This window comes from Ambystoma mexicanum, chromosome 5p (genome assembly GCF_040938575.1).
Source record: "Ambystoma mexicanum isolate Mex_15411 chromosome 5p, UKY_AmexF1_1, whole genome shotgun sequence".
NCBI classification, from domain to species: domain Eukaryota; kingdom Metazoa; phylum Chordata; class Amphibia; order Caudata; family Ambystomatidae; genus Ambystoma; species Ambystoma mexicanum.
Genome location: NC_090930.1, coordinates 642,294,460 through 642,309,208, shown reverse-complemented (window position 1 = coordinate 642,309,208; position 14,749 = coordinate 642,294,460).

The following is a 14,749-nucleotide window of genomic DNA, read 5'->3' as shown; positions in this document are numbered from 1 at the left end:
TTCTCGACATCATGCAATACAACCTCCAACTATGCTATACTCCTGGTCCACTAAACCAAGTAGCAGATTGCCTTTCCAGATTATCGACCAACCTCGACGCTAAGATTGCATCTTCAGATGGGGACATAATAGCTGTCGTAAACCCTGCTATCTCGAGAGATGAATGGAAAATGAGTGCCAGTACTGATGCAGAGTAGCGAGAAATCAGGGAGGCAATAGCCAATGACTGGGAGGAAACGGGAGAAGCTTTAACAAGTTTCATTCCTTTCAAGGCGAAATATCCATGGACGATGAGCATATCTTTAGAGGCGACCGGGTGATCCCACCCACCCAACTCAGAAAAAAACTACTCCAACTGGCACATGAAGGTCACCTAGGAAGGAGCTTGACGAAAAACAAGTTGAGGAACAACTATTGGTGGCCAAGAATGTGGAAAGAAGCAGAAGAACTGGTTAAAAATTGCTCCACGTGTGCCATGAGTGACAAGTCTAAGATCTTAAGAAAGACCCCTCTACAGCCTATTGAACATGTGTGGTCTAAACTGGCAATAGACATCATGTGTCTATTCGAGAACCTCGAAACAGTCAAAATATATATCATAGTGCTTGTCGATTACACCTCAAAATGGACAGAATGAGGAATAGCTGAGGAGAATGTGACCTCAAAGAAAGTTGCGGACTTCCTGACAGAGATCTTCAACAGGGAGGGAGACCCCAAAGAATTGGTCTCGGACAACGGGTCTCAATGTAAGTCTATGGAATTTGGTGATTTCCTCAAGAAAAGGTCCATCAGCCACATAACAACATCTTCATACCATCCGATTTCTAACAGACTTGTGGAACGCACGAACAGGCTCGTGAAGAACGTGGTTCAACTAGCCACGGCCAACAACCTCCCTTGGAGAGAAACCCTCAAAGAGGTCTTGCATGCGTACAGAACAACCCCACATACCACCACGTACATAGAGCCCTTCACCCTTATGCGAGGTAGAGTTGCAACTAGCCGATTTAGGCCAGCGTGGATGTTCTTAAACACGGGAGAAGCAAAGGTGAACATGGATCTACTCAAGAAGACAGTAAGAGAAAAAAAAGCAAAATACAAAAAACAATATGACTCCAGACATGGAGTAAAAGAGATGCTGGTTCATGAAGGGGACTGGGTTTGTGTCAAGGAACCGGAGAAAACTCTCAAGGGTGAATCCACATTCAGACCTCCACAGAGAGTTGTGTGTTGCCATGGGAAGTCTGTCATCCTGGATGTTGGAAAGAGATGGTCTGGAGATTATCTCATAAAAGTAACAAAAGACATCCACAAACCCCGCACATCTAAGGACAACAGTCTTGGCAGACCATCACAACACACCTCACATTCCCTAGGAGAATCCCTCCGTGAATATGTGGACAATGATAGACTCCACCCCATTCATCAAGGAGCCCCCACTGGAAGAATGTCCAGAAGAAACCGCAAAATCATCCAAAACGTCAACAACGAATATGAGGCCGATTCATGGAATAATTAGTGCAGCCCAAGTGGGCAAAAACGTGCGATTCGCAGTGGAATTGTGAAAATCGCAGTGCAAGTGCGAAAATCGCACGAAAAGCAGCGCCCATCGATTCATGGAAGGGCGTGCGCGAAAAAACCATCTGATGTGCGCTAAAAAAGTGCGCGGCGCACGTTGGCGCACAGGCCATCTAACGGCGTGCGCCAGGTCACAGCGAAAATCGCACAGGCCACAGCGAAAATCGCACATAGCGCGGCGCACACAACAAAAGTAGGCGGAACACGGGGCGTAACACTTGGAATGGGGAACAACTTGCCAAAATGTGGGCGTCACGGGGGAAGTACAGGGTGCAAGTGCGCAGAACGGCCACACGCTTGCCTACAACACGTATTCATGGAATTGAATAGGGCAAAACAGCGCACGGTCAAACCAGCGCACATGCACAAACACGACCGCCACAAGAAAGCAGGCGGTAGCGTCCCTGCGCCTGTAAAAAATGTGCGCCAAAAGGTGCGCCAACAAATAGCACCTATATACAGCTATGATGAATGTCCTATACTGTGGCCCTCCAGGACAAATGACGTGCAAAGGGGTACCCACAAACACGGACACCCGCTGACTGAAAAATAACGTGTGCGTGTATTTCCGGGTGCGTGGGAAGTTTCACACGCGAATTGGCTGGGTACGTGGATTCCAGGGGTGCGCGGGAAGTTTCACACGCGATTTGGCCGGTTACGTGGATTTCAGGGGTGCGCGGGAACTTCAACACGCGATTTGGCTGGGTACGTGGATTTCAGGGGTGCGCGCAAAGTTTCACACGCGATTTGGATGGTTACGTGGATTCCAGGGGTGCGCGGGAAGTTTCACACGCGATTTGGCTGGGTACGTGTATTTCGGTGGTGCGGGGGAATGCTACACGTGATTTGGCCATGTGGGTCCCCCCAGGTGTTCCCTATACACCCTCCACGGCCCCTGCAGGCAGCCCACACCACAGGGTACTACCCTGCACCCCTGCTCATGTCCCACAGGCAACCCATCCACCATGGCCATGCCCAACAGCCAACCCACATGTCACCTTGCACCACTGATCACCAACACATGTCTCCCACCACCCCCAACCCCCAGCAGTGCAGGGGCAGCCTCCACCAGGCCCCCACTCATGTCACCCACCACCCCCACCCCCCAGCAGTGCAGGGGCAGCCTCCACCAGGCCCCCACTCATGTCACCCACCACCCCACCCCCCATCCACCAGGGGCAGCCTCCACCAGGCCCCCACTCATGTCTCCCACCACCCCCACCACCCAGCCACCAGGGGCAGCCTCCACCAGGCCCCCACTCATGTCCCCTATTACCCCCACCCCACCGCAGTGCAGGGGCAGCCTCCACCAGGCCCCCATTCATGTCTCCCACCACCCCCACCCCCCAGCCACCAGGGGCAGCCTCCACCAGGCCCCCACCCATGTCTCCCACCACCCCCTACGCCCCGCAGTGCAGGGGCAGCCTCCACCAGGCCCCCACTCATGTCTCCCACCACCCCCACCCCCCAGCCACCAGGGGCACCCTCCACCAGGCCCCCAACCATGTCTCCCACCACCCCCTACCCCCTAGCAGTCAGGGGCAGCCTCCACCAGGCCCCCACTCATGTCTCCCACCACCCCCACAACCCAGCAGTGCAGGGGCAGCCTCCACCAGGCCCCCACTCATGTCACCCACCACCCCCACCCCCCAGAAGTGCAGGGGCAGCCTCCACCAGGCCCCCACTCATGTCACCCACCACCCCCACCCGCCAGCCACCAGGGGCAGCCTCCACCAGGCCCCCACTCATGTCTCCCACCACCCCCACCCCCCAGCCACCAGGGGCACCCTCCACCAGGCCCCCACTCATGTCCCCTATTACCCCCACCCCTCCGCAGTGCAGGGGAAGCCTCCACCAGGCCCACACTCATGTCTCCTACCACCCCCACCCCCCAGCCACCAGGGGCACCCTCCACCAGGCCCCTCCCATGTCTCCCGCCACCCTCTACCCCCCAGCAGTCAGGGGCAGCCTCCACCAGGCCCCCACTCATGTCGCCCACCACCCCCACCCCCCAGCAGTGCAGGGGCAGCCTCCACCAGGCCCCCACTCAAGTCGCCCACCACCCCCACCCCCCAGCAGTGCAGGGGCAGCCTCCACCAGGCCCCCACTCATGTCACCCACCACCCCCACCCCCCAGCCACCAGGGGCAGCCTCCACCAGGCCCCCACTCATGTCTCCCACCACCCCCACCCCCCAGCCACCAGGGGCAGACTCCACCAGGCCCCCACTCATGTCCCCTATTACCCCCACCCCCCGCAGTGAAGGGGCAGCCTCCACCAGGCCCCAACTCATGTCTCCCACCACCCCCACCACCCAGCCACCAGGGGCACCCTCCACCAGGCCCCCACCCATGTCTCCCACCACCCCCTACCCCCCAGCAGTCAGGGGCAGCCTCCACCAGGCCCCCACTCATGTCTCGCACCACCCCCACCCCCCAGCAGTGCAGGGGCAGCCTCCACCAGGCCCCCACTCATGTCACCCACCACCCCCACCCCCAGCAGTGCAGGGGCAGCCTCCACCAGGCCCCCACTCACCTCACCCACCACCCCCACCCCCCAGCCACCAGGGGCAGCCTCCACCAGGCCCCCACTCATGTCTCCCACCACCCCCACTGCCCAGCCACAAGGGGCAGCCTCCACCAGGCCCCCACTCATGTCCCCTATTACCCCCACCCCCCACAGTGCAGGGGCAGCCTCCACCAGGCCCCCACTCATGTCTCCCACCACCCCCACCCCCCAGCCACCAGGGGCACCCTCCACCAGGCCCCCACCCATGTCTCCCACCACCCCCTACCCCCCAGCAGTCAGGGGCAGCCTCCACCAGGCCCCCACTCATGTCTCCCACCACCCCACCCCCAGCAGTGCAGGGGCAGCCTCCAGCAGGGCCCCACTCATGTCACCCACCACCCCCACCCCCCAGCAGTGCAGGGGCAGCCTCCACCAAGCCCCCACTCATGTCAACCACCACCCCCACCCCCCAGCCACCATGGGCAGCCTCCACCAGGCCCCCACTCATGTCTCCCACCACCCCCACCCCCCAGCCACCAGGGGTAGCCTCCACCAGGCCCCCACTCATGTCCCCTATTATCCCCACCCCCCGCAGTGCAGGGGCAGCCTCCACCAGGCCCCCACTCATGTCTCCCACCACCCCCACCACCCAGCCACCAGGGGCAGCCTCCACCAGGCCCCCACTCATGTCCCCTATTACCCCCACCCCACCGCAGTGCAGGGGCAGCCTCCACCAGGCCCCCATTCATGTCTCCCACCACCCCCACCCCCCAGCCACCAGGGGCAGCCTCCACCAGGCCCCCACCCATGTCTCCCACCACCCCCTACGCCCCGCAGTGCAGGGGCAGCCTCCACCAGGCCCCCACTCATGTCTCCCACCACCCCCACCCCCCAGCCACCAGGGGCACCCTCCACCAGGCCCCCAACCATGTCTCCCACCATCCCCTACCCCCCAGCAGTCAGGGGCAGCCTCCACCAGGCCCCCACTCATGTCTCCCACCACCCCCACAACCCAGCAGTGCAGGGGCAGCCTCCACCAGGCCCCCACTCAAGTCGCCCACCACCCCCACCCCCCAGCAGTGCAGGGGCAGCCTCCACCAGGCCCCCACTCATGTCACCCACCACCCCCACCCCCAGCCACCAGGGGCAGCCTCCACCAGGCCCCCACTCATGTCTCCCACCACCCCCACCCCCCAGCCACCAGGGGCAGACTCCACCAGGCCCCCACTCATGTCCCCTATTACCCCCACCCCCCGCAGTGAAGGGGCAGCCTCCACCAGGCCCCAACTCATGTCTCCCACCACCCCCACCACCCAGCCACCAGGGGCACCCTCCACCAGGCCCCCACCCATGTCTCCCACCACCCCCTACCCCCCAGCAGTCAGGGGCAGCCTCCACCAGGCCCCCACTCATGTCGCCCACCACCCCCACCCCCCAGCAGTGCAGGGGTAGCCTCCACCAGGCCCCCACTCAAGTCGCCCACCACCCCCACCCCCCAGCAGTGCAGGGGCAGCCTCCACCAGGCCCCCACTCATGTCACCCACCACCCCCACCCTCCAGCCACCAGGGGCAGCCTCCACCAGGCCCCCACTCATGTCTCCCACCACCCCCACCCCCCAGCCACCAGGGGCAGACTCCACCAGGCCCCCACTCATGTCCCCTATTACCCCCACCCCCCGCAGTGAAGGGGCAGCCTCCACCAGGCCCCAACTCATGTCTCCCACCACCCCCACCACCCAGCCACCAGGGGCACCCTCCACCAGGCCCCCACCCATGTCTCCCACCACCCCCTACCCCCCAGCAGTCAGGGGCAGCCTCCACCAGGCACCCACTCATGTCTCGCACCACCCCCACCCCCCAGCAGTGCAGGGGCAGCCTCCACCAGGCCCCCACTCATGTCACCCACCACCCCCACCCCCCAGCAGTGCAGGGGCAGCCTCCACCAGGCCCCCACTCACCTCACCCACCACCCCCACCCCCCAGCCACCAGGGGCAGCCTCCACCAGGCCCCCACTCATGTCTCCCACCACCCCCACTGCCCAGCCACAAGGGGCAGCCTCCACCAGGCCCCCACTCATGTCCCCTATTACCCCCACCCCCCACAGTGCAGGGGCAGCCTCCACCAGGCCCCCACTCATGTCTCCCACCACCCCCACCCCCCAGCCACCAGGGGCACCCTCCACCAGGCCCCCACCCATGTCTCCCACCACCCCCTACCCCCCAGGAGTCAGGGGCAGCCTCCACCAGGCCCCCACTCATGTCTCCCACCACCCCACCCCCCAGCAGTGCAGGGGCAGCCTCCAGCAGGGCCCCACTCATGTCACCCACCACCCCCACCCCCCAGCAGTGCAGGGGCAGCCTCCACCAAGCCCCCACTCATGTCAACCACCACCCCCACCCCCCAGCCACCATGGGCAGCCTCCACCAGGCCCCCACTCATGTCTCCCACCACCCCCACCCCCCAGCCACCAGGGGCAGCCTCCACCAGGCCCCCACTCATGTCCCCTATTATCCCCACCCCCCGCAGTGCAGGGGCAGCCTCCACCAGGCCCCCACTCATGTCGCCCACCACCCCCACCCCCCAGCCACCAGGGGCACCCTCCACCAGGCCCCCACCCATGTCTCCCACCACCCCCTACCCCCCAGCAGTCAGGGGCAGCCTCCACCAGGCCCCCACTCATGTCTCCCACCACCCCCACAACCCAGCAGTGCAGGGGCAGCCTCCACCAGGCCCCCACTCATGTCACCCACCACCCCCACCCCAGCAGTGCAGGGGCAGCCTCCACCAGACCCCCACTCATGTCACCCACCACCCCCACCCCCCAGCCACCAGGGGCAGCCTCCACCAGGCCCCCACTCATGTCTCCCACCACCCCCACCCCCCAGCCACCAGGGGCAGCCTCCACCAGGCCCCCACTCATGTCCCCTATTACCCCCACCCCCCCGCAGTGCAGGGGCAGCCTCCACCAGGCCCCCACTCATGTCTCCCACCACCCACACCTCCCAGCCACCAGGGGCAGCCTCCACCAGGCCCCCACTCATGTCTCCCACCACCCCCACCCCCCAGCAATTTGGGGCACCTGCCAGCAGGCACCCACTCATGTCCAACTCATGTCCCCCTGCACCCCGACCCCCCAGCAGTGCAGGGGCAGCCTCCACCAGGCCCCCACCCATGTCTACCACCACCCCCACCCCCCAGCCGTGCAATTTGTCTGGGTACGTTTACTTCGGAGTGCGCGTGAACTTCCACACGCGATTTGCCTGGGTATGTGTACTACGGGGTGCGCGTGAAGTTCCACACGAGATTGTACGTGTACTTCGGGGTGCGCGTGAACTTCCACACGCGATTTGCCTGGGTACTTGTACTTCGGGGTGCGCGTGAACTTCCACACGCGATTGGGCCTGTGAGAGTGGGTTACATGTATTCCAGGGGTGGGCGGGAATATTTACCCGCGACTGTGCCTGTGAGAGCGTGCTATGTGTATTCCTGGTGTGGGCGGGAAGATTCACACGTTCGCCTACGACGTGCCGAAAAAGGGTCCAATCCTGACACACGTACGCCAGCATGAAGCAGGCGTACGTCGACCCGCGCAGCATAAAAGTGCGCGCAAACAACAAACAAGCTCATATGCCAGGATGAATATACCATTCCTAGCAGCAGTGGCCGTGGGTTACCAAAGGAGGAGGAGGAGGATAGTGAGGGCCCGAATGTTCACTCCCAGAACCAGCCTTTTTGGGATGCCTGATGACCAGGAGTATGGGAGGTACAGGTTTCCCCCCACACATAATACTGGACCTGGTCCGTGAGTGGAAGGATGACCTCACATCACCCACCCTGTGCTCCCAAGCACTCAGCCCCCTGCATAAGGTCCTCAATGTACTGCACTTCTTGGCCACAGGATCATTTCAGTGGACAAGTGCCATAGTGGGTGGGGTGTTACAGGCCACACAGTCACGCTGCCTACACCAGGTCTTGAACATCATCACTGCACGCCCATCAGTCCGTAGGCACATATACCTGCCCAGGACACCTGCAGAAAGGCAGGCTGCCACCCTCGATTTCTACGGTGTGGCACAATTTCCAAAAGTGCTAGGTGCCATTGACTGCACCCATGTGGCACTACGTCCCCCCAGGGCATCTGAGCACATCTATAGGAACAGCAAGCACTGGCATTCCATCAACGTGCAGGTAGTATGTAATGCTAAGGGAATCATCACCTCAGTATATGCCAACTATCCAGGGTCCACCCACGACAGCTTCATTTACCGAATGTCTACCTTAAGCCGGGACCTAGAAGCTGGCCGGCATGGTGATACATGGCTGCTTGGTGAGTATGAATGCCAATGCACATGCATGCATGTCAGATGCAGAGTTATGTCACTACCCCACTAATGATACCCATCACCTCCTCACCAGGGGACAGTGCCTACCCTCTGAGCACCCACATGATGACGCCAATTCGGAACCCCATCATGCCTCCAGAGGTAAGATACAACACAGCCCATATTGCAACCCGGGGCATAGTGGAGCGCACATTTGGAGTGCTCAAGTCACGCTTTCGCTCCCTTGACCGGTCTGGCGGGCAGCTGTTATATGCGCCCCCAGTAGTGTGCAGGATCATAGTGGCAGCATGTGTCCTGCACAATGTTGCAACACGCCAGGGCCTGGCCGTGGACATGGTGGTGCCCCCACATCCCCAACCACATGCACACCCGCTGTGCATGGGAGGGGAGAGGACACGGGGTGAGGCAGCCCGTACGCAGCTGGTGGCTAATTACTTCACATAGAAATCACGCCCCAGTGGAGTGCACACAGGCCTGGCACATACCATCTGATAAGCAATGATGACTCGACCTGACAATTAAGACGAACAAAGGGACTGTCAACTGTCAGAACCATAGCAGCCTGAGATTGTTCATGTGGAAGTGTCACAATTTGTGCATCCCTACCTACACAAACACCACCAATGCAGTGTCATGAAAAGACACTTCCATGCTGCAGAAATGAATACCCACTTGCAAAATACTACATGAAAACAGTGCCATGTCACCCACCCCCTCCACGGCACAGCCACACAACACACCATGGCATGTCATGCAATGTGAGAGGAAAGAAATTAATCCCCACAACATGCCCCAAGTGTCAGCAGCTACAGTGTCCCTAATGGAAACCTGTCCACACATGAAATGCTCACAGTAATGCAGGACCTACAGCCCACATTACCAAATACTTACCAAGAATACCAATCACCTACACAACCTCCAACCTACCTTAAACATGACATTACAGACTTAAAAATTAGCTAGCCTCACCACCTGATGATGACAACCCTCCGAACACTTGCAAGTATACAGTGTTAGCGCCACACAAGAGTGTAGGTGCACAGCTTACAACATGGACTCCAGTTCCAAGGTGGACCGCATTGTGAAGACATGAGGAATGGACCTGCAAATATGGAGGATGAGATGGATGCAGAGGCACATATCAATACACCACGCAGTGTACAATACAACAACAATATGCACTATGAATGTATACACAGTATTGACTACAGACTGCCCACACAGCTCATGGGAGTCCAATGTCACCATGTACGTCAATGTCACTTGGGCACACCCTTTGCAAGCCCATGGAAACGGGAAGCAGGAGGGGTGTGTGTGACAAAAACCCAAGCATCTGAACCAAATCCATGACAAAAAACAAAAAAAAGAAAAATGGCCATTAATGGGCCCAGGGGGGCGGGGGGGTTGGGGAGGCCACCCAAGAGGTCCGAGGACAGGGTGCACACCAAAACCCACCTGTGTGGATCTTGCGAAAAAAAAAAACACCTCCATGGGCTCATGGCCTACACGGCTACCCTATTGTGGGAGTATCACTGCTGTCGCTATTCTCACCCTCTGCAGCTGCATCTGGAGGTGGTGGCACTATGAGAGGCAGCCCACGCAAAGCCCTAGTCTGTTCCTCCATGGCTGCAAGCATGCGGGTGTGGTAGGTCTCGTTCTGGAGGATGAGTGTGCGGAGGTCCCCATGCAACAACTCACGGGATGCCCGGACCTCCGCCCTAGTTGCCTGCATCTCAGCTGAGAGCGTAAAGGTGAGACGCTCCAGCTGCTGTTCTGTCCTTCGGTTTGTTGAAGCCTCAAGCTCAACAAGAGTCGTCCTGAGGTGAAGGAGTTCCAGCCTCAGGGCTTCTCTGTGGCCCTGGGACTCTATGGAGATGGCTTCCTGCAGAGTCGCCAGTGCCGCCCGCCTGTCCCTGTCGGACGCCAACATGTCCTCCCTGTGTGACTGGCAGATGGAGTCGGTTGCCTGCTGTAGTCGCTCCATCAGCCTTTTGGGGGGGACAATGGAAGTGGCCACCCTATCCATGGCCTGAGCCATCATCTCTGATGATGCTGCCTGTTGGGTTGCCATACCGTAAATGGATTGCTCGCATGCGGTATTGCCAGGTGGCGTAGGGCCACCACGTCCGCGGGCACCGCACCTGTCTGGGGCAAGGCGAACTGCACCTTGCTGTGCCAGCACTGCCTGAGGCTGCAGGACTGCATTCCCCCTCTGATCTGCTGGCCCAGGAACAGGATCAGATGTCGCGGAGTGTGACCCTGCATCCGTAACCACCAAAGGCGTACCTGCCAACACTGACATCCCCATTGAGGGTTCTAACCCTGGTGCAGGTGGGTCGGACAGAACAGAATCCCTCCCAGGAACACTCACCTGCGACGGCACGTAGGTCTCATCATCCGAATCAACACCTGAGTACAGCTCGGGGGAGGTGCAGCCAGTGACACCCCTTGAGAGCACGACCTGCAGCAGTTGTGGGTTCTCACCCACCACCACACCACGTCCCTCACTGGTGGTCGGTCGGCCCTCAGACCCCTCCTGGGTCTGCACCATCTCCACAACCCCAGCAGTATCAGGTGCGTCTTCCCCTGCAAAGACATAAAAGAAAACAAATGGAAACAGGCATTAGCACTATGACACACAATGAGGGCTGAGAGGCTACAGAAACAGTACTTGATTGACACATGTCCCACATGACTAAAACACTCCCATGCATGCACCGTCACTGCGTGTGATGGGGAGGCAAATGCCACACATTGATGACACCAAGATGGAATATGAACACATTTGCTGCATGCTGCCTAGCAGTGCCATCACACATTGGCCAGTGATTGGCAGGTCAAATACACATGCCATCACACAGATGGCATGTACCCTAGCCATGAAGTGAAGAGGGAGAGGAGGTCACCAATTGTTCATTCAGTCCAGTTTGTTCATATGATTAATTATTTTCACTGTAATGGTTCTAATGTTTAACATGCAGCTGCCAGTCAAAAATGGTCCTATAGCACAGGGACATGTCCAAACTAATCATGTCCACTAAACTGAGCCAGTCCACTGTACCATAGCCATGTCAGACATGTGACAATAGGACTGAGAAATCCCGAGTAAAAGTGGTGGTATGCAAACAATCTGCCTGAATAAACAGAGGTAAATAAGCAACAGTGTAATGGCAAGATGACACTCCAAGGGCAACTGGCGTGGTGTTGGGCTGGATGTCTAATGTTGGCCGAAGGGATGCTGCTATACCCAAATGCTGGTGCCAAGAATGTTTAGGAAGAGGCACATGGGTGAGCCGAACCACTCAGGCACACACACCCTCCCCTGGCACCCAAACAGAAGCCCTCCCACACACAACATGCACATGGATGACACACACATGCATGTGCACTCACCGGACAATGGCTCGTAATCTGCCACTACTCCCACGCCTTGGATCTGTTCCTCCGTGACGTAGGTCCCAGCAACCTGCTCATGTGGAGTGAGTTCTATGTCGTCTGCTGGAGACCCACCTCCAGTCAGTAGAGTTGCGGCATGACTTGAGGCTTGACTTGAGGCCAGTTTATTCTTTGCCCTGCGCTTCAGGTCATTCCAGTGCTTGTAGCAATCATTAGCTGTGCGCCTCACGATTCCAAGGGCACTTATGATGTCCGCAATGGTCTGCCAGTGTGCCTGACGTTGTGCAGGTGTGGTCTTGGATCCTGCAACAATCACCATTTCACGGTCATGTGCGGACACATACTCTACAAGTGCATTCAGTTCGGCCTCATTGAAGCTGGGCTTCCTTGACGGGCCAGTCTGTGTAGCCGTGTCTGTGGCATCAGCCTCTACTGGACGAGCACTCTTCCTCTTCCGCTTGGAAGGTGGTGGGGATCCGGAGTGTCCTGCGCCGCTCTGGACACTAGGGGCAGGAGCGTGGGATTGCACACTCAGCATGGGAGTTGGTGCAGGCATTATCTCAAGTCTGATGGTGTCATGGGGAATGTCAGCATGATGGACTTGGACCGACACTGTCCTGGCTGGGTGTGTGAGAGGTGGGGTGGATTGAGCCGCAGCTGCCCCTGCAGCCTCCCCAGCCTGCCTACGTGGGGAGCAGATGACCTAGCTGCCCCTGATCCACGTGGCCTGATGACACCAACGTTCACCGGCGCAAGTGGCCTAGACCTGCTGACCTGGAAGTCAGCCATGGAGTCACCCTGTGCCAGGTCTGGTTCCACAGTGGGCTGGTCCAACAAGGGCTGAGCATGGATGGTGTCAGTCACGGTAACCTCAACGAGGGGGGGGGGCATGGGTGTCCCTGACTGCTCCTCCACACATGGAGGGCTAGGGGCACACTGCAAGCCACATCCCCTACCGGATCCACCACGGCCACCACTTGGGGCTTGGCCACCTTTGCCACCCTTACGGCTTGTTCGTCTCCCAACCATAGCACTGATGTTATTGTGCGTATGGGAGTTGATGGGAACTATTGTCCTGGGCAATTGGGGGTCAAAGGGCTTGGGTACCAGATGGTAATCGTACCCTAGTGCTCTAGCAAGGCTGTATGTCACCCATGGGGAAAGATGACGGGTCACGCAATGCACAGGCACCCCAAAAAAGGGAAGTAAGGTGAACGCAACCCCTCCTAGACCACGTGCGTGGAAAAAAAAACCTGCACTACGCTGTGGCACCCAGGAACACAAGAATGAACGTATGCGTGTCACACGCAGCCTAGAATGACCTCTGAAGGGGTACGCGACACACAGGGCAAGCACAGATGTTAGATACGTGCGCGACTCACCGTCTGCCTGGAACAAAAGCGTGAAAAATATGCGCGTGTGCGCGTTGGCAACACCCCCGCCAAAAGAAGAATTGTACGCTGTCTGAGGAGACAGGACAACAGTAGTAGGGAAGCTGTTTGAGGAAACAGGCCCAGGAAAAAGAGGAAAAGAGAAAAAACTGTCAGAGGTAACAGGGGGTACGAACTGGAAACGCTGTGAACTAAATTGCGTGTGAACCGACAAGAAGTACAGATTTCACCCACTCGCTCTCCATGAAAAGCACGTACAAGGAAATGGCGTTCTACACGTACCTTTTATACACACGTCACAGACGCGCATACGCAATGAGGCCATTTCCACCAATTACGCGCTTTGACACTCGGACGTGTATCTCTTTATTTTTACACGCGCCATTCTCTACGGCCATGCGCGTGACGTCACAGCTGCGCATGGTGGCCTTTGGGCCAATGGAATCGTATATGCGAGCACATGTGGTAAAACTGCACGTCCGAGTGTCAACGCGTGTAACCGGCGGGAAGTGAGCGTACACGCGATTGGCCTGGGTACGTGTATTTCTGGGGTGCGCAGGAAGTTCCACACGCTATTGGTGGAAATCCACGTGTGCTCTGTCATCACGTGTAATGAGGGAAACACCCGTGCGCCTCACGTCACGGACGTGCTGACGCGCTAAGGGCCTTTGGTCCAATGAAATCGCATATGCGTGCTGACGTGCATACACGCTAAGGGCCTTTCCTCGATTTACACGCAGACGTGCAGGATTTTCACGTGCCAAATCACTCCGTATCAAGCTGGCCACACGTAAGCACACGGAAGACCACGCTCCTGCCCAGAAGGCCGAACTACTGCCCCCGAGAGCCCCGAGCACGCTCCCACCTGCCATCTGCTGCTGCCTGACTGCCTGCTGCCCACGTGCACTGCCATTTGCTGCCTGCACATCAGCCAGGGGTGCTGTTGCTGTGACCACCCCTGCTGGAACCGAAGACTCCCGACTGGGATTCCATCGCTCCACAGCCCAGCCCCAGGACCCAGTTGCCCACCGACTCCTGCCTCTGGGGTTGTCATGTTGGGGCAAACACCATCTGAGATACTGACAACCCCCGGCCAGAGAGGCAGAGGGGCACCAGCTTCAGTGCCACCGAAGTTGGTGTCCTGGTGGAGCAAGTCCTGGGGCAGTATGATGCCCTCTTCGGAAGTTCCCACGCCGACAAGGAAGGACGGACTCGGATTTGGACTGACATCGTGATTGCCATCAACGCGGAGGGGGTGGCAGTCCGTGACTTACAACATGTCAAGAAGCGCTGGGAGGACTTCAGGTCCAGGACCCTGAACAAGGCCCGGCGCCTCTTGAAGGCAGCGGATGCCAAGGGGCGCCGGGCCCACTTGTCGGAAGAACAGATGAGGGTCCTGGAACGCACATCCCCAGCGCTCCACGTCCAGGTCTTTCAGAGGCAGACCCGTCTGGAGTCGAGCGGTAAGTGTACATGCATCCTGATTGTGAGCTGTGCGTGTGTTGATTTTTCATTAGTGTGCAGGTTGCACAT